The following is a 22,189-nucleotide window of genomic DNA, read 5'->3' on the forward strand; positions in this document are numbered from 1 at the left end:
TTGTTTTCAAATAAAAAGCCTCATTATCACATGCTGAATGTACATAAACAAATTGTTTATTACTTGAATACAGTAAAAAAATTTATGGCTTTATTTGGGATTTGTTATTCGTTTCTTTTAGGCATGTAGGTCTAATCATCGTTCATTGACCCCTAAATGTTTTGTACATGGATTCAGATTACTGTCTGTTATTCATGTCCTGTAGTATATTTCAAAGGAAAGTCTTATAAATGTGAATGTCCACCATATGCACCTGATGAGTGACTTTGTAGGGCTAAATTTAAAAAAAATTGCTCTTCACATTTTAGGTGAGTAATGGTTATGAACTCAGTATTTCACTTCGTAAATCAGGTACAGCAAGTGCAAGTACACTGGCTGTTTACTGTTCACTCACAGTGAACTTGCATGCGCATGCTTACATAAAACAGTGAATCAGATTCGTCTGGCGTTGAGTTCTCTCATTGGATCACTGATGTTTGCAAATACTTCTGCAAACTTGAATAAGGTGAATGAGAAATCTGTTTTTAATCTATGAATTGGACTTGCTGTCCATTTCAACATTTGCTAGTATCACTAATAGATCAGTGGAGCGTCTTTAATTGCTCACTTTGAGAAATTTAGACACAGGCTCATCTACAAGGAGTTAGTTGTAGTGGTGTCTTTCATTTTTCATTGAATGTGAAGAGACGTTTCAGTATTGTCGCTATGGGCCCCAATTTTTCAAGATACAAAGTATTACCAAAATGTTTTCAAAATATTCATACCTTTCACAGGTAATAAGAACTCTAATCCACAATGATTAATTTGATTATTTACATTTATAACAATGTGACATTCTGGCCTGAATTTACAGACATGTACACCTTGAAAATCTTATTACATTTATTGAATCATTGGTATATCAATGTTTATTTCCAAAAGTTTAAATCTCTGCTTATACTACACCTATAGCAAAATGTGGGAAGTAGACCTCATTCAGCACGAAAGGGAAAAGCAATCATAATCTCAAGTTTGACTGAAAAAACATTACTTCAGTTATGAACGAGTGTCAGTTCCACAGCAGATGATTCAGAGCCAATACAGATGTACACTATATATGTGTACACTATACATGGTAAGTTTCTTGTCTTCCCTCCATCGACTCCTGAATGGGTGTCTACCACTGCCTTACAGAAAATAAGTTTCTCTGTAAAAACTATCCGAAAATTTACATTTCACGGACTATCACTTCAAAAGATTATCAATTGTAAGATTAATAATTATAATATTATTGATGCCCAAATTTCAATGAACTAATGACAGTTATCAACATACACACAATTGTTAATAGCTTTGTAGACAATCTTTAATAACACAGTCCTGCACATATCTGAAATGCTTCCAAAAGGATTTTATTCTATGTGTTTACTCACGACGATGTTCATATATATAAATACAGTGGATTAGTTAGTCTCTCACACTGTTTCACAGCTTAACTATATTTGTGTGTAACACTGGTTAGCTGACACAAAAGAGTTTCGGTTTCTGGAAATCACTTGTTCCTTGTTCAATGATTTGGTCCTCTCACGGATCATGCTTGTTGTTAAAGTTGTAGCACTCATCTACGCATTTTTGTTAAACAGCAATAAATACTACTTTTCTTTGAACATTTTGCAGTACCGCAAGCCACCATGCATGATGGGTACATCATAGGTTCTTCCGACCGTTTTCTTTAGCGTGATTGGAGTCTACTTTATTATTAATACGACTTTGGTTCGATTCTTATTTGTTCTGCTACTACTTCCCTTCAATAGAAATCTTTAGAGAAACAAAAGTAATCAAATATCATTCCATTATGTACGAGCACGTTGAAATAAGTATACTTTCACAGGAGTAACAGAGGCAGTGCATTGATAATTTAGTAGTAGTCTGTACTGTTATAACAGTACTTTATTTAAGTATGTCTAGATCTGTAACGAAGGTGGCTAGTTCGCTTAAAAGTCGTACAGCAAGAGAAGAATGACTTCGTTGATCACAAAATGTACTTGGTATATTTCGAAATTATTTTCGTCTTCAGAAATCCTAGTGGAAAGATAGTGAAAGGTCAAGAGCATTATCAGTTCTGTATTTAATTTGAGATCTCGTCATGTCATCTCATATCATTTACACAACTGGTAGCACTTCTGTCCTTGCTATTTTTGCACTTGGTTTTCTGAAAATAGAGATAATTTCGAAATCTGATATGCACACTTCCTAACCAGTGAAGTCACTCTTCACCTTTTGTATGACTTTCCATGCGACCTAGCCAGCTCAACTACAGATGTATGCCGATTTATGGAAATTCTTACTAGCCTCCTATATCGGTTTCTGTCACACTGTTACGAGTGCTTACAATGTTTGCCTTTTGTTTTCAATAAATATCTCGTGAAAATACAATACCAACGATGTAATCAATGATAAAACCTTCTTCAGTTAGAAATATGCATCTAACTCTCCATTTCCTAGGGTTACCAGCACTTGCGTTTGCACCTTGACATTACTGGATCTGGTACCATCTGTACCGATAATTTTCCAGTTCTGAACCCACAAGGCAAGTAGTTTTGCAATCTCATTATTTCTATTAAATGAGTTAGTGAACATTGCAGTGAGATCTCGTCATGTCATCTCATATCATTTACACAACTGGTAGCACTTCTGTCCTTGCTATTTTTGCACTTGGTTTTCTGAAAATAGAGATAATTTCGAAATCTGATATGCACACTTCCTAACCAGTGAAGTCACTCTTCACCTTTTGTATGACTTTCCATGCGACCTAGCCAGCTTAACTACAGATGTATGCCGATTTATGGAAATTCTTACTAGCCTCCTATATCGGTTTCTGTCACACTGTTACTAGTGCTTACAATGTTTGCCTTTTGTTTTCAGTAAATATCTCGTGAAAATACAATACCAACGATGTAATCAATGATAAAACCTTCTTCAGTTAGAAATATGCATCTAACTCTCCATTTCCTAGGGTTACCAGCACTTGCGTTTGCACCTTGACATTACTGGATCTGGTACCATCTGTACCGATAATTTTCCAGTTCTGAACCCACAAGGCAAGTAGTTTTGCAATCTCATTATTTCTATTAAATGAGTTAGTGAACATTGCAATGGGAGAAGCTCCAGCGTCTAGTACTGTCGCAATTCGTACATTCCTCACTACAGTGCTGACGGCACCCTGAACTAGGCTTTCATGTTGTTTGTTACACATATTTAAATCAGTACAGAACATGTTTGTAATTTCTGTTCCAGCACTGTATTGCAACAGGTAAATGAAACAGGCATCGTTGTCCTCACCCCAGCCTGCAACCGACATTTGAGGGCAGCACCTTGTTGAAATTTAAATAATAGGTGGCAATTTTCCACCACCTCAAACACAGTAACTATTTGTTTCTGAGTGCGTCAGTTAGGTTTAGCAGTGAAATTTTGCACTTGATTATTTCCCTGATGATTTGTTTACATTTGAATGACCATGGTTTCTTAAATGAGGATTCCACGTGTTATGACACTTATTGTGTCACTAATTTCCTCTTTTAACAGGTTATCTGGGATTGTACCTACTGTGCTACCTACGCTCGCACGGTTCCAGACTGTAGCGTCTAGAACCGCTCTGCCACTTCGGCCGGCTTTCTTCTTTTATTTAGCTTTAGAATATTCTGATTTTCTTGCGTACAGTGCTTCATCAGAGGCCCAACCAGCTGCACTATACAATTGTTATGACAATCGTTTGTTCAGCCTTGATTGTTGGAATGATTGCCCTCTGGCGTAGACTAACTGGTGCTTCAGGCATTAGTCATTTTAAAATATTCATGTAACTGTTGCCGAGTCCAGTATCCACATGAAACGCGTTAAGGTCTATTCAGAATTATGTGCAAAATTTTCCCTGATACTTAGTAGTAGTTAGTTTTAAAAATCTGCTACCAATTGATACCAGTATCGTGTTTCGTTCAAATATTTTTCGAAGTTTTTTCATTAATTACCCTAACGCATATAGAAAGGCTCTGGATTACTAATTTCTTTCGTAGACCTGGTAAACTACTATGCTAAGAACACCTTTTTAAATTGTTCATATGACTGACAACACTTGGCAGTTTCTGTTGCCCACATTGCTGCTCTGCCTTGCATAAACCCTGTGGCGAACTTTCTTTTTTTTTTTGTAAATTAGATCCCGTCTTAGTTAAAACTGCTTCAAATGGTTATATTATAACGAGTGGGTGCGTGATTTTTTGCCAGGCGGAAAGACTTCGAAATGCTTATGCTCTAACAGACTTTCCTCTAAATGGAGAGAATGACAAAGTAATACCTGCTCTATTCCGTAATATACCCGATTAGATGACTGACTACTATAATCTACATCGTCTCCACGTCTCATATGAGACTAACTTGGAATGTTCTATGTATCACCTGTTCTAGTTGGAAGGATTGGTGTGTCATGCACAGTTCCCTTAACAACGGACAACACCCTCCTGACATCATTAATTTGTGCAGCAACATTGTTATGGAACTGAGGGAGATCACTATACATAGTTTTAATTTGACAAAATTCAGACTGAATTAGAACCCTCGAGGTATTTTGTTCGAATGAAGGGCCAATAGTAAACTGTCCTATGGCAACTTTCAACTTGGAATTCAGATTTTCATTAATATGTACCTTTTTCTCAGATATTCATTTCGTAAGTTTGTGAGAAAAGTCCTGGTTCTGTAGATAAAATTGTATTTTGAATTTTACCTCAGTAGCTAAGCTACCTACTCTCTCGATTAGGTGCTGAGCAGTTCACTTTAGGATGGATTGTTCTGGTCGTATTGAATGAACACCTTTGTCTGGTAATCCTCTTATAGCATCAGGAATGCTCTTGTATTCACCCTTTAATTCTGAAACTTCGGACGCTAGTGCTTCTGGTGTAGACTCCAAAGTGTCCTGTTTGCACAGAATGACGTCCAGTTCGGATTTAAGACTATCCTGTTTTGTGGCAAGGAACAGAAATTATCCTTCAGATTTACTTACTTCATCATTATTTCTCTCGTTTTATACAACTCCACGCAACGATCTGTAGTGTGGCTAGTTAGTGGAATAAACTCCTTCTATTCCGCTCTTCATTACGTTTCATCTGCCGAAGCTTCTAAATTATCAATTGCCATATCTGCAATTTCGCTCCCCCCAAGATCGTTCTTTTCTACAGTTCCCCAATTTATAATTTTACCTATTTTTAGCATACCACAGTTGTATATCTGTTTTAAACAGCAATATACAAGTAATATTGACTCAGAGCGTGAATTTTCCACAAGAAATTATCGTTATGAAGAGCAAGATCCTACCACTATTCTGTATTTCCCGCACTGTGCGTCTAGTTGACGCTAATTTAATGAATGAAGTAGTTTATTAAAATATTTCAACACTAGATTTGAGATAAAACATGGACTGTTAATTATCTACACGATTCACAGATTTACATAACATGCATGGGCAAAAGCATAAACAATGACACCTTCACCTTATGCATGGTAGCATATTTTAGATCGTCTGTGAAACGAAATGTCGTGTGACGAGGGCCTCCCGTTGGGTAGACCGTTCGCCTGGTGCAAGTCTTTCGATTTGACGCCACTTCGGCGACTTGCGCGTCGATGGGGATGAAATGATGATGATTAGGATCGTCTGTAAAAATATCCATATCGGAAAACTTTATGTAGACAGTTTCATGAATTTGTAAGTTCCCTTTAGCAGTTTCATGAGTACAAAAGTAATATATAGAGGAAACACAACGAAATTACATTGTTGTTGTTGTTGTTCTTGTGGTCTTCAGTCTTGAGACTGGTTTGATGCAGCTCTCCATGCTACTCCATCCTGTGCAAGCTTCTTCGTGTCCCAGTACCTACAGCAGCCTACATTCTTCCAAATCTGCTTAGTTTATTCATCTCTTGGTCTCCCTCTACGATTTTTACCCTCCACGCTGCCCTCCAGTACTAAATTGGTGATCCCTTGATGCCTCATAACAAGTCCACCAACCGATCAAGTTGTGCCACAAACTCCTCTTCTCCCGACTTCTGGTCAATACCTCCTCATTAGTTATGTGATCTACCCATCTAATCTTCAGCATTCTTCTGTAGCACCACATTTCGAAAGCTTCTATTCTCTTCTTGACTAAACTATTTATCGTCCACGTTTCACTTCCATACGTGGCTACACTCCATACAAATACTTTCAGAAACGACTTCCTGACACTTAAATCTATACTAGATGTTAACAAATTTCTCTTCTTCAGAAACGCTTTCCTTGCCATTGACAGTCGACATTTTATATCCTCTCTACTTCGACCATCTTCAGTTATTTTGCTCCCCAAATAGCAAAACTCCTTCACTTCTTTAAGCGTCTCATTTCCTAATCTAATTCCCACAGCATCACCCGATTTAATTCGACTACATTCCATTATCCTCGTTTTGCTTTTGTTGATGTTCATCTTATATCCTCCTTTCAAGACAATGTCCATTCCATTCAGCTGCTCTTCCAGGTCTTTTGCTGTCTCTGACAGAATTACAATGTCATCGGTGAACCTCAAAGTTATTATTTCTTCTCGCTGGATCTTAATTCCTACTCCGAATTTTTCTTTTGTTACCTTTACTGCTTGCTCAATATACAGATTGAATTACATCTGGGATAGACTACAACATAGTCACACTCCCTTCCCAACCAATGCTTCCCTTTCATGTCCCTCGACTCTTATAACTGCCATCTCGTTTCTGTACGAATTGTAAATAGACTTTCGCTCCCTGTATTTTACCCCTACCACCTTCAGAATTTGAAAGAGATTGTTCCAGTCAACATTGTCAAAAGCTTTCTCTAAGTCTACAAGTGCTAGAATTGTAGGTTTGCCTTTCCTTAATCTTTCTTCGAAGATAAGTCGTAGGGTCAGTATTGCCTCATGTGTTCCAACAATTCCACGGAATCCAAACTGATCTTCCCCGAGGTCGGCTTCTACCAGTTTTTCCTGGCGTCTGTATAGAATTCGCGTTAGTATTTTGCAGCTGTGACTTATTAAACTGATAGTTCGGTAATTTTCACATCTGTCAACACCTGATTTCTTTGGGATTTGAATTATTATATTCTTCTTGAAGTCTGAGGGAATTTCGCCTGTCTCATATATTTTGCTCACCAGATGCTAGAGTTTTGTCTGGACTGGCTCTCCCAAAGCTGTCAGTAGTTCTAATGGAATGTTGTCTACTCCCGGGGCCTTGTTTCGACTTAGGTCTTTCAGTGCTCTGTCAAACTCTTCACGCAGTATTGTATCTCCCATTCCGTCTTCATCTACATCCTTGATATTCATGCAAGTGGTTCTCTTTCCTCCAAAGGTCTCTTTAATCTTCCTGTTCGCAGTATCTATCTTACTCCTCGTGAGATAAGCCTCTACATCCTCTAGCCATCCCTGCTTAGCCAGTTTACGCTTCCTGTCGATCTCATTTATGAGACGTTTGTATTCCCTTTTGCCTGCTTCATTTACTACATTTTTATATTTTCTCCTTTCATAAATTAAATTCAGTATCTCTTCTGTTACCCAAGGATTTCTACTAGCCCTCGTCTTTTTATCTACTTGATCGTCTGCTGCCTTCAATATTTCATCCCTCAAGTCTAACCAGCTATCTGAAACCTTCTAGTATCTCCGGAGTTCTTCCATGTATACTACCTTCTTTCATGATTCTTGAACCAAGTGTTAGCTATGATTAAGTTATGCTCTGTGTAAAATTCTACCAGGCGGCTTCCTCTTTCATTTCTTAGCCCTAATCCATATTCGCCTACTACGTTTCCTTCTCTTCCTTTTCCTACTCTCGATTTCTAGTCACCCATGACTATTAAATTTTCGTCTCCCTTCACTACCTGATTAATTTTTTTATTTCATCATACATTTCATCAATTTCTTCATCATCTGCAGAGCTAGTTGACACATAAACTTGTAATAGTGTAGTAGGCGTGGGCTTCGTGTCTATCTTGGCGTCCGCAGTTCGTGGTCGTGCGGTAGCGTTCTCGCTTCCCCCGCAAGGGGTTCCCGGGTTCGATTCCCGGCGGGGTCAGGGATTTTCTCTGCCTCGTGATGACTGGGTGTTGTGTGACGTACTTAGGTTAGTTAGGTTTAAGTAGTCCTAAGTTCTAGGGGACTGATGACCATAGATGTTAAGTCCCATGGTGCTCAGAGCCATTTGAACCATTTTTTTTTTCTATCTTGGCCACAATAATGCTTTCACTATACTGTTTGTACTAGCTTACCCGCACTCCTATTTTTTTATTCATTATTAAACCTACTCCTGCATTACCCCTAGTTGATTTTGTATTTATAGCCCTGTATTCGCCTGACCAAAAGTCTTGTTCCTCCTGCCACCGAACTTCACCAATTCCCACTATATCTAACTTTAACCTATCCATTTCCCTTTAAATTTTCTAACCTACCTGCCCGATTAAGGGATCTGACATTCCACGCTCCGATCCGTAGAACGTCAGTTTTCTTTCTCCTGATAACGACGTCCTCTTGAGTAGCCCCCGCCCGGAGATCCGAATGGGGAACTATTTTACCTCCGGAATAATTTAACCAAGATGATGCCATCATCATTTAATCATACAGTAAAGCTGCATGCCCTCGGGAAAAATTACGGCTGTAGTTTCCCCTTGGTTTCAGACGTTCGTAGTACCGCGACAGCAAGACCGTTTTGGTTAGCGTTACAGGGCCAGATCAGTCAATCATCAAGACTGTTGCCCTTGCAACTACTGAAAAGGCTGCTGCCCCTCTTCAGGAACCACACGTTTGTCTGTCCTCTCAACAGAGACCCCTCCATTGCACCTACGGCACGGCTATCTGTATCGTTGAGGCACACACAAGCCTCCCAACCAACGGCAAGTTCCATGGTTCATGGGGGGGGGGGGGGAGGGGAATTACATTAAGTCCTGGTAAATGGTCACCACTTGTAGTGATATTTTTTTGTATCACTTATTTAATTTTTTTATAGACTATAAGTGCCATAAGCTCTCAAACAAAAGAATCCGCACAAAAGGAGATAAAAAACTGGAAGTGTAATTAGTTTCATAGGAGACAGGAATGGGAAGTGTAATTGTTCTCGTTGTTCTCAACTGTTCTCATTTGGAAATACTGCTTATGTTTACCTTAAATAAAATTGTATTAATTGACTTTGATAGAATGGATAAAAATGAGCTACAGGCCAAAAAGCCATTTTTGGTTTATGGCGCGCTTGGTGACGAGTCACTATGACTGTAGTTAATGTTAATATAAAAGAGATGTTTTTGTAGACAGTCAATCGGACTTCAAATTAAGACGCAGGTTCAGCTTTTTCATATTAAACTAACAATACAGAACTTATGGTGCTCGACAGTTGCGTCAACAAATAATTTGCTTCCAACTTAATTTAAACCGCCAGTAATTAACTGTACCACATCATTAAAACAGGAGAACTGAGATTTTTGTTTTTTTATGTATGGAAAACACGTTTGAAATATAGTGTTCTAAATATTATTGCCAATATTATACACTGAAAAGACTTACATCCTTATCGAGCCAATGCCAGAAGAAGAAGAAGAAGGAAACATTCTAGTGGCCCATTTTTCTCAAATAGAACACCTACAGTTATCGAAGGACAAAGATTTCTATAAAACCTGTGGGTCGCATGTATTGTTTTTTCCGGACATTATAAGTTTTCGTGAGTAAAAGTATAATAAATAGCCTTTACTGTTCATTCAGTGTAACTGGTATGATCTTCGAACATTTTAACTAAAATAATATTAGCAATTCTTATGTGATACTCCACAAGCATAAATATTGCTTCATATTATTTTTATTATGGGCCTTCGGGACCATTCAATTAAGCTCAAGAGTTCACATTTGCATCCTTATTGAAACATATGTTGTAGCGTTTCTTATGATACCAACATTGCAGAAAGATTACCAAAAACGTCTTTGCTTGATTCCCTTCCCACATATTTCACAAATAATTTATGTACAAAAGCCACAAGGATGGAGTGCAAGAAAATTAGTGAATGCTTTTTTATGGCAATGTAATACTGTATTTTGCATTTAATTGCGTTTTAATTTAATCAAGTGTTTATGAAGTTGAGTACAGGACGTATTGAATATCCTTGGTCCATCTTCAAGAGTAGTTCACTGTCTTTGACAACAGAAGTCCTGAACAAAACGAGACGTCAGCAAACAATGTGAAAACTTAACTAATTTTAGATACTATAAGAAATTAAAACACTTGATTTTCAAAATGAAGAAGGTAAATAGCTTTCATTAGCTTTCAAAGAAAAAGCTAATGTGTTTGTGTTTGTTGCTTAATCAAAGAGTAAATTGTGCGTCAGTGAGAAACTGATACCGTTTGCAAGCTATGGCAAATGTAATCGGTAGGCTATGTTTGAAAATGTACGTAGCTACTTCCTCATACAATTGGTAATGAAGGATAACAGTAACAGAATTTGTTGCTTATGGCAAGAGCTTCTGCTAAGGCTGGATGTGCAGCAAATGAAATAAAGAAAAGAGTAAAAATGGTCTGGAAGAAAACCAAACAGTTTTGTGCTTGAAACGTGTTTTAAGCTACAAGTTTACAGTCAACTTATACTGCCAATTTTCATTTAAAGCAGAGTTACATAGATGTCAAATGGAGCTACCACTAAGAAATGGAACATTATTTGTATATCAATTGAACTATGAATGTTGGGAATTACTAGAAGATTAAGGAATGTCAAATATTCTTCATGGAACATTTTGGAATGGAAAACGTACACTGAGGTGACGAAAGTCAAGGGATACCTCCTGGCATCGTGTCGGTCGTCTTTTTGCCCGGGGTAGTGCAGCAACTCGACGCGGCGTGGACTCAACATATCGTTGGAAGCCCCTGGAGAAATATTGAACCATGTTGCCTCTACAGCCATCCATAGTTGCGAAAGTGTAGCCGGTTAAGGTTTTTGAGTAGAAAGTGACCTTTCGATCATATACCATAAATGTTCCATTGGATTCATGTCGGGTGAGCTAGATGTACAAATCATTTGCTCGAACTGTCCAGATTGTTCTTCAAACCAATTGCGAACAATTGTGGCTCAGTGACAAAGAGCATTGTCATTCATAAAAATTAAATCGTTGTTTTGAACAAAACGTCCATGAACGGCTGCAAAATGGTCTCCAAGTGCCAGGACATAACCATTTACAGTTAATGATGGTCCAGTTTGACCAGATGACCTAGTCCACAAAACACAGACCACACCGTTATGGAGCCGCCAACAGTTTGCACGGTGCCTTGTTGACAACTTGGGTTTATGGCTTTGTCGGGGCTGTGCCACACTCTGGCCCTACTGTCAGCTCTTACCAATTGAAATCATGATTCATCTGACCAGGCCACGGTTTTCCAGTCGTCTAGGGTCCAACCAATACGGTCAGCAGCCCAGAAGAGGCGAAGCGGGCGATGACGCGGTTCTCTCCGGCCATAGCCCATTAACGCCAAATTCCACCGCACTGCCCTAACAGATACGTTCACCGTACGTCCTACACTGTTTTCTGTTGTTATTTTAAGCAATTTACTTGTCTTTTAGCACCGACAACTCTATTCAAATGCCGCTGCTCTCGGTCAGTAAGTGAAGACCGTCTGGCACTGCGTCGTCCGTGGTGAGAGCTAACGCCTGAAATTTCGTATTCTCGGTCCACTCTTGACACTGTGGATCTCGGAATTTTGAATTCCCTAACGATTTCCGAAATGCAATGTCCCATCACCGTGTGGCGATAATCAAGTCAGAAATCTATTCACACGAATCATCAATGAACTGCCCTTTTATACCTTATGTGTACGACACTACTGCCATCTTCATATACGTATATCACTATGCCAAGTCTTTTGTCTTCTCAGTGTAGTAGTTACCATAACCAAATGAAATCGAGGTGTGCTCGACATGTAGCCATGTGAATATATGGTAGTACTGACATGATCTGAACTGAATAAGATAGATACTTGTTTGTGGATCCTGCTTCGGTGGAAGAAGATAGTGTAGTTTCGTGCTTCAGCATACAGTTTGGTGCTATTTTGTAAGACTGCTGCGTGGTGTAGGCGCTTGCGAAGCCACCCCATTCGGTATGTTTTAATTATTCTCGTTTTTCAGATATGTTCGGAAAAGATTCATTCAAAGTAAGTTCCCGAACTGCATATGTGTCGATTTGCTACGGAACTATACTATTACCGGCACTTTACAAGCTGTGAGAATCCACATGCACGTGTATGGCGATATCCAGTTATAACTTTTCCATCTGTGAGTACAACTGGCTGATGATATCTCACTCTCACTGAAAATCGACATTGGAAACATTTGGTAGCCATCATTATAAAAATTATGGCCTGATTAAGTGATTTGTGTACATGTGCCTCAGTTATATTGGTGATGTGTACTGTACTTTCTGGACTGCAATTCCTCAACGACCTTTTAAAACATTTCTGAGATTTTTTACACGCCTTTTTATCGCAATGCACAATTCTGTTTTCTGAGGTTTTTCATACGGCTATTTATCTCAATGTGCAATTATCAATGTCCACCGATATAGACACGTAGGTTTGTTCATTCGTATGCAATGTGGCCTCATTGAACCTAGCCGCATTGTCTTGTGTAGTCGGTTTTGAAACGAAATCATCTGTTCGTTTTCCAGTGGCCACGTCTATAAAACAATATTTATTATATCACTTGGTCTTTGTTAAAGGAGCTAGTATTCATAATATTCCATCTGTGCTACTTAAGAACATTTTACCCAAGACAAATCGCATTGCAGTGTCCAGGGTTCTGTCATATCATTACTTAACTTTATTAAGACAGATAGGGTTGTTCACGATTGCATATTTGAAAATCGATATAAAATTCAAGGTGAAATATGTTCAACGTTTGTTTGAACTTACACTTCGTGTTTTACAAAATGTGGTAGGCTTCCAACCTTTATGGTGAAATAGCAAGTCGTACTCGAAGCACCGACCGTACTATACAACTGGAACAGTACGTCACAAATACTAAATAGGTCAGTTAGTGAAACGTCGTCAGCTGGTGAGTGACTAACTTTCATATTTCGCGTTTGGGGATAATGTATCACCAGATATCAGGTACATCTAATTTAAAAGATGAACTGAAAAAATTTATTAGCTACGAATGTATGTCTGCCTCTGACAATTACGTATGACCATTTAACTTCATTCAGTTAACATATACGACTCGATTATCTGATATCTGATGATACGTTATCCAGAAACGCGAAATATTAAAATCATTCATTCTCCAATTGATGTCATTTTACTAAGTGGGCTATTTAGCATTTGTACGGTACTGTCCCAATTTTACAGTGAAATTTATACAGATTGTAGACTAGCATAAACTTAATATAGGCAGTTAAAGAAATATAGGCTGGAAATGAGTTATTATGTGGCACTGAATCCTGAATGAGTAATTCGTGTGAGGCACGTGTCGACAAACCTCTTATGTTTCATGATAAACAGATACCTGCTGTTTCGGTGTTGGTGGCGTTATGTTGGGAAACTACACGCAATATTCTGTAATGCCTGCGCGGTGTTTGTACGACTAGTTGTGGATGCTGGAGAATTAATCAACTTGCAGATATGTAATTAATGTATGGTGTTGAAGGTTGTAGTATCCGAAAACGCAAACGAATGTACCTTAAAAAAAATTCGGAAAAGGCGTGATCCTACTTGGGAGAAACCATTCACCATGGGTAGAAACGTACGAGAGACGTCGTTCTAGCCCCAGACGGCTGGCCAGAACTATTTGAATATCAGTATCGTGTGGACCAGGGTCCATCAGAAATCATCCATCCAGTCGACCGTGAAATGCTTTTTCTGACAGTACAGTGCCATCTTTGTCACAAACAAACCGTGGAACAAGCATGCTCAAATGGTGTTAATCTCTGAGCCACTCTGTTTATTGGTTATCCGTATCACTACTAGAGTGCAGAACGCCGTACACTTTGTACTGTTCACGGGTAAGAGGCGACTTTCATCCTGTCAGTACAGCGACGACTTGTGTGATAGAAATCTATTGGTAACCGTGTTTAGAGACCACCAGCAACCTATGCACGCGTTGAAACTGACAGATCACTCTGTGAAAGCTTCTATGAGGTGAAGTTGTTCCTTTGATGTGTAGATTACATTATATTCTCATTTTGACCTGTTACCTCGGAACCTCAAGTATAGTTTAGGATACCCCATCCGCAATGTAATCTTGACACCTAGGGTTTAGGACATCTTGTACTGCAACAGCATACTGACCGACGTCTGACACACACACACACACACCACACACACACACACACTCACTCACACATACACACACTTGTGGGAGATTCCGTCGCCAGTACTTTTTACTCATCGTGGACTGACCACTGCTGTAGGTCCGCATCGCGTCGCACCGTATCCGGTGAGCTGCCTGCTATCCCCGGATACTCGCCCGCTGGCTGGCTGGCTGGCTGGGAGGCGCGCATCTATCCGCGTTTTTCATTTGGCCGTCCGCTGAGCTTTAGCGGTGCTGTCGCCCGGACCGGCCTGGCGGGTCCGGGCACCGCCCGCTAATGGAAGAGCGCGCCACACACGCCGATAAGTAAAATAAACATCGAAATAACTCATTTCTCTGCACAGTGACTTCGGAGGATCGTAAATCACAGCCGGTGTTGCGAGCTGGTCTGCGCGCGCTTTCATTACGATAAAAGATCTATTGAATTCGGCCGGCGCCACCGTTGCCGCCGTCGCCGCAGCCAGACCGCTCTCCAGAGCTGCGTATGCCAGATTACCTATAAATTTCCGGCTTTTATGGCTGTAAGTACACATTTTATGTTTAAAGAATGTCGCCGTCATAAATTCCGTGGCACATTAAGGGCTGTGAAAGAAAGCTTTATGACACGTCTAAATACGGAGAACTCCCCAAGAGCTCTGGACGTCTTTACGAGTATAACATTACTTATCTGTGAAACAAAGGAATGTTGGCACAGTATCGCAAAGATTGCTGAAGAAGACTTTCCGCTATCATTCCATTAGTGTACTAAGTACATAGAGGAATTCTGGTGGCAGTACTTTGCCTGGTCTGTTAAAATCGTAAGCAACATTTTTATTCATGTGTCACTTAATATATTGCACTTGTTCTAAAAGTTGTAGAGTTTAGGTCACCACATGTTCTGACACAACTACACTGCCGGAAAAAATTATTAGACCCTTTAACAGGTTTCAAATGCACTCAAGATGTATTGTTACAACAGTGCATATGAAATGAATACATTTACTGATCAATAGCACAAGCTGTTCTGAGGTACCAGGTATAATTCCATGCTGAAACATTCATGTTAATATGTGGTGAAACCTTCATGGACAGCAATGAGTCTAGCATTCAGTCGATCGGACTGGTGGCGAATGCTGTCCTGGGATATATTATTCCAACCTTGCTTGACCTGTTCATGTTCTTCTGTAAGAGTTGCTGGCTGACGACTCACATGAGCCACTACTTGTCTCTGTCATGGAGTAAAGTCAGGCGCCAGCACGCTGGTCTGGAACGACAGAACTGAGAAGGCTGTGAGAAGTGGTCAGCTGATCGACCTCCCTTCCAGGACGACAACGAGACAGAAGCGGCCCCTATGTGAAGAGGACATAAGCTCCGCGACCGACTGGTGACGGCCCAGTTCACTAACAGCTTCAAGATTACGCATCAACGTTAGGCACTTCAATAGCAGTTGAGGAAAGACTTTTCTCAGACAGAGATCAGCAGTCACTGCAAGGACTGATTATTTCGTACGTCACCCTTTGCTTGCGACACATCTGTGTAATTGCCTAAGTATTGTAATTTTCTTATTGTAATATAACTCATTAATACGACTTGTTTGATTGTTTGTCTAGTGAATCGAGTACGCAGGATTCCTAGACACTAAAAGATTGACGACGAGTCTGGAGGAAATATTGGCGACGAGATCAACGAATAACACAGCGACAACCTGTTCACAGAGCCACCCGCTACCACAGATTTTGTTTTGTCGTGGGCTTTTGTGTTTTGCTGGTGCCTTAATTCTACCTTCCCTTTTCTTTGCAGGGGTGTTTTTAAATGTATTAAATATCTCTTATAGTGTTTTCCTATTCAGTATTTTCAGGTGGGTGTTGCAGAAATTTTGTTGCTTGTGTGCTTGTTTTTATTGCTTCCACTGTCTTTTTACTGCATTTGCCTATTCCAAAATGAGCAACCGACCTCTCCCAGCCCCTGCTCAGTCACCTCAGCTGCGAGCTAGAGGTGCAACGCAACTAACACAACTGTTTCAGACGCAGCAGATTGCAGCCACTCTCAATACGGTTCAGCAGTTACTAACAAACAAAACAACGAACCCTGCACAACATGCAACAACTGTAGCTCCATGTGCCTTACCGAACTTTCACAGTTTAGCGAAAAAGAAGAGGAATGGCTCTAGTGGTTGCAACAGTATGAAGCCCACATCATTGCACACAAAGTATCTGGTACTGTAAAACTACATTACTTTCCGTCAACGGCAGGGAGTGCAGTTTTTCGCCTCACTCAGAAAACGTTCCCTAGCACCACTCCGAGTGAAGTTTCCTACGCTGCTGCTACAGTCCCAGGTTCGAATCCTGGCTCGGGCGTGAATGCGTGTGTGATGTCCCTCATCTATCTACTTCTCTTGTTGTTCTTGAACAAGATATTTGCTATTGCTAGCTGAAACTTATTGCAGAACTCAATTAGTCTTTGTTCTCTCTCTTTCCTGCTACCAAGCCCACGTTCTCCCGTAACATTTTCTACTACTTCTTCCCCTACAACCGCATTCCAATCCCAATGACTATCACATTTTCCTCATTTTTCACACTGAGTTATCCATTAAGTATTCTCATACACTTTTTCTCTCCAGATCTTGCGCTTGCTACGTCGGCGTGTCTACCTGGAATTTCTTTTGTATATCTTGGTTTGCTGTCGGTTCTGGTTAGAACAAAATTGTCATTGAATTGTTCGCATCAACACACTCTCCGCCCTACCTTCCTATTCAGATGTTAAGTCCCATAGTGCTGAGAGCCATTTGAACTATTTTGAAAGTTTCCTATAATCAGGTTGTAGGTTCTCTAACCAACTATTATGACCAACAAATGAATGTGGTGCAACTAGGTACCAATTATTCCACTGCAATAAAAGGTCAGGACAAACTTATCGTGGATGGGTAACAGATTTGCAAGGTACGACGAGGAAATGCAAATTCAAGAGTGCTTGTGGTGTTTTTTAATCAGATGTTACGTTGCGTGATACGATTGAGTACAATGTAACTGATGTCAGACTTAGAGAACAGATACTGAAACATTGAGATCCATCATTTCGGCTCGTAGTGCAAATCCCAGATCAGTATGATTCAGGTGGTATAGCGGCCGATAGATTTTAGCAGCCGCCAGTTTGTCGGGTTGAGTCACCTTTTGCCCACGACCGGCCCATTAGGCAGCAACACCACATGTGCGCCAAGCAGCCGGCCGGAGTGACCGAGCGGCTCTAGGCGCTAGTCTGGAACCGCGCGACGGCTACGGTCGCAGGTTCGAATCCTGCCGTGGGCATGGATGTGTGTGATGTCCTTAGGTTAGTTACGTTTAAGTAGTTCTAAGCTCTAGGGGACTGATGACCTCAGCAGTTAAGTCCCATAGTGCTCAGAGCCATTTGAACCATTTTTTTGCGCCAAGCAGCGTAAACATTTCTGCAAACAGGGTAACAGAATTAATGCCTGCCCTCAGTGCCATTCGTGGCACAAACGCAAAGACTACCCGTCCAGACAAACACAGTGTTACGCTTATGGCAAGAAAGATCATGTACACTCCGTATGTTTGCTGTGGAACAAACATAAGAATTCCGCCCACTCACATAAATCTCATCATACGGTCCATGAAATCAAAGCAGTGCATACGAAGCCTGTTGCAGCCATTACCAAAACTAGCAATTGAACATTTTCTTCAGTGCTAAGCCATTCCAACAAACTTTGTGTTCATTTGCATGTTAGTGGAAAACGTGTGTTAAATTTCAGTTGTACATGGTAGCCTCTGTTACATTGCTGAATCGTAACAAGTATGAATTGTTAGGCTCCCCACGCCTGTCTATAACTAGCACGCACCTGACGGCTTATAGTGGACAAGACATTCCCGTTCTCGGAAAATGTACTTTGCCTGCCATGTATCGCTCCCATACCCGAACTGTGACTTTCACTGTCCTACAATCAAGCGATTGTGAGAACATATTTGGCCTTGATTAGTTTGATTTGCTTGACTTTCAAATTCAGGACAATGTGTTGTCAGTGACTGAATTCAGTGCTAATGACAGTTCATCAAATGACACTAGATGAAAAATTTCATATAATGTGTAGTAAGAACACTCATTTGGACCTGTTTAAATATTTGCGTTTGCCTTTTAGCAGTGCTACCGCGCCCACCATTTTCCAACGGTATATGGAACAGCTCACTGGTCAAGTATCACACTGTTCAAACTATTTGGACGATAGTGTCGCAGTAGGTTGTAGACTTGAAGTACACACTCCAAATGTGCGCGCTTTGTTTCGCGTGTTATCTGATGCAGGAGTAAAGTATAGACTGGACAAGTGTGATTTTTTTATACCTGAGTTGCAGTATCTTGGTCATGTCATAAACAGTCAAGGTGTACATCCTCTCCACTCACATTTGTTATCCATACGTGACCTGCCAGTTCCTCGCTACGTCACAGAATTACAGTCAGAGAAAATGTACTACTATATTCGGTTTATACTAAATTCTGCACAAACCGCAGCTACATTGCGTCGCTTAGGTCCCAAGAACGTCCCTTGTTTGGACAGCTGAGTGACAAAATCTTTCCAAAAACTAAAAGATGCTTTCCTCAGTTATCGATGTTTGGTTGACTTTGATCCTGACAAGCCAGTTGTGTTTCAAGTAGACGCTCCATCTTACGGAATCGGTGCCGTGCTTTCGCATAGAATTGGTGATAAAGACAGGCCTATTTCTTTCGCATCAAAAGTGTTGTCCAAAGCTCAGTGTAACAATTCACAAATAGAGAAAGAGGCGTTGTCTATCGTGTATGGTGTCACCAAATTCCACCACTCTTTATAGGGCAGAAAATTCTATTTCGTAACGGATCACAAGCCATTGCAATCCTTGTTTCATCCGTTGAAGTCGGTTCCTGTACGAACTGTCCAAAAAATTGCAAAGATGGGCCTCTTTGTTGTCTCAATGCCATTACGAGATTGTTTATCGTCCGATAGCTCAACATGTTACTTCGGAGGCACTTTCACGTCTTCCGATAAGCCTTGATACAGAGTCTGACGCTTCTGCTGCATCTTGTATTCACATCGATGCTCACGTTGTGAATTCCTTGAATCCTTTCCTAGCCGTCCGCGGTGGCCGAGCTGTTCTAGGCGCTTCAGTCCGGAACCGCGCGACTCCTACGGTCGCAGGTTAGAATCCTGCCTCGGGTATGGATGTGTGTGATGTCCTTAGGTTAGTTACGTGAGCCTTGTTCAAACTGACGGTGGACAGTCACGTGTAGGGATCCCCAAAGCTTTGAAAAAAGAAGTGTTGCAGTTAATTCAACAAGGACACAGGGGGATTGTTCGACCAAACAGTTAGCGTTTCGATACTGTACCTAATGGGGTATGGATACTCAGATAGAACAGATGACATCACAGTGTCACGAGTATGGGGAAAATCAGTCCTCTCCTCCCGCCAAAAAAATTCTCTGCTTGGTCTAAGTCACAATCACCATTGCAACGGGACATAGAGTTCGCGGGTCATTTTCGGAATGCTCGTTGGTTGCTTGTGGTAGACTGTTATAGCAGATTCCCTTTGCTGTTCCATTAACTGAACAACGTCACGTAGCATAGTTCAGGCGTTGTTCTCTATTTTTTGCTTCGAAAATTTTCATGAAGTCGTTGTGCCGGACAACGGCCCTAAGTTCACGTCAGAGGAATTTTAAACATTCTGAGGACGCAGTGGCATGCAACATCTCACTAGTGCACCGTTCCATCCACAGTCCAACGGCGAAGCGGAACGCTTTGTCAGAACCTTCAAACAGCAGGTGGCAAACTTCGCATAGCGCACACCAGGTATCAAGCATTGCAACTGTTTCTCAGCTCCTATCTTTCTCACCCACGAGATGGACCATCGCAGGCGGAATTGATTCACGGCCGCCGCCGCCGTCTGACATTGCTCCACCTGCTCCACCCTCCTCAGCATCCGACGCCTAAGGAAGGCCGCAAGTATCGCTTCGCACCGCATGATATTGTGTTTTTCAGGATTTTTAGCGGCAGCAGACGGTGGGTACGAGGCGAGATCCTTCCTCGACTTGGCACATGAATGTATCTCATTTCAGGCCCAGACGGATAGAAGCACTGATATCACAATTAAATTCGCCACTGTCTTTTGCACGCTGATCCTTCTGTATCTCTTCCACCGGATTCACGGAGACTGAAGACAGCTAGGCTACAGCAGCCGCCAGAGGGTGTCATCACGACACCGCGGGACGACCCCCAGGAAACGAAGCCTTCTCCTCCTCCGCCTCCTCTCGTCCTACCGATGGAGCTGGACCAGCCCACGCCTCAGCAGCCGACGCCTTTTACATCCTGCTATGGGCCTCAGGAGGTGGACTCATACCCTTCTGGCGTTTTCTGCGGGACATTTCTACCAGAGCGATGCCGAATGGTGTGGTACGACAGGAAGTCTGACGTCCCCTGCAGCCACAGCCTTCGGTCCATCAGAGCGTCTACGTTTCTGCCTCCCCTCCCGTTGTCGTGCCCCTTATATGACGAGGTTCCGTTGCTTTGGAGCGGGAGGAATGTTACGGCTTAAAGTCAAGCGCCGGCACGTCAGTCGGGAACGGCAGTGCAGAGAAGGCTGTGAGAAGGGGTTGGCCAATCGCACGCTGACAGACCTTCTTTCCAGGACGACAACGCGACAGCAGCAGCCCCTATGTGAAGAGGACATAAAGGCCGCGACCAACTGGTGACGTCCCTGTTCAATAGCAGCTTTAAGATTAGCGACTCGGATAGCAGCGTCACCGTTAGGCACTTCAGTAGCAGTTAAGGAAAGACTTTTCTCAGACAGAGATCAGCAGTCACTGCAAAGATTGATTATTTCGTGCGTCGACCTTTGCTTGCGACACATCTGTGTAATTGTCAAAGTTAAGTATGGTAATTTTCTTATTGTAATAAAAGTCATTAATAAGACTTGTTTGATTATTGGCCTAGCGAACCGAGTACGCAGGTTTCCTAGACAGTAAAAGATTGACTACGAGTCTGGACGAAACAGTCCTATCATATCCGACACGTTCTCGATTGGAGGTAAGTCCAGAGATCGTGCTGGCCAGCGAAGTTGCTGCACGTCTTTCAGACGGTGTTGAGTTCCATAGACAGTGCGTGGGCCAGCATTATCCTGTTGGAAGAACAGCAGAAGAACGGGTCTAACGACATTCTGCACGTAGCGAGGGCTGGTTAGCGTCCCCCATAGAAACACCGGAAGTGAACGAGCGTTTAGCTTATCGCACCCTAGATCATAAGACCTGGAATGGGGCCAGTGTATCTTGAACGAAAACACTCTACGAGACAGGGCTCGCCAGGTCTACGCCGAGCACGCATACTATCATCACTTGCTTGCAGGCAGAATCTGCTTTCATCACTAAAGACCACGGCGTGCCACTCCATCTTCCAAATGATCCTCTGACGGCAACAGTCGAGACGTCCACATCGTTGCTTGTGGCGTGGGTGGCAGCTGGGTTAGAACTGTGCCTGAGCGTACTCCCACTGCTGATAACCAATTCGCAACAGATCGAGTTGACACGTCTTGGCCCATAAGCCCTCTTATCTGTGCTGTGGTTTCTGTACCCTCTGCCACTGCTGCTCTTGAAGTACGGTCGTCTGTGCTGAGTGCACGTCCAGAATATCCTCTACAGGTTTGAGGCTGTTCACGTGACCACTGATGCCAGCATCGTTACACAACTGACGCCGTACGCCCAAATTGTGTGGCGGATCTCGAAAAGGACCATCCCGCCACTCGGAAGGCTACAAACTGATGCCTTCAAACTCGTTCAGCTGGCTGTAGAAAGCACCATTCTTTCTCCGTGCTATGGTTCCCAGCTCGCTTCACACATTTGCAA

Source organism: Schistocerca piceifrons, chromosome 5 (genome assembly GCF_021461385.2).
Source record: "Schistocerca piceifrons isolate TAMUIC-IGC-003096 chromosome 5, iqSchPice1.1, whole genome shotgun sequence".
NCBI lineage: Eukaryota > Metazoa > Arthropoda > Insecta > Orthoptera > Acrididae > Schistocerca > Schistocerca piceifrons.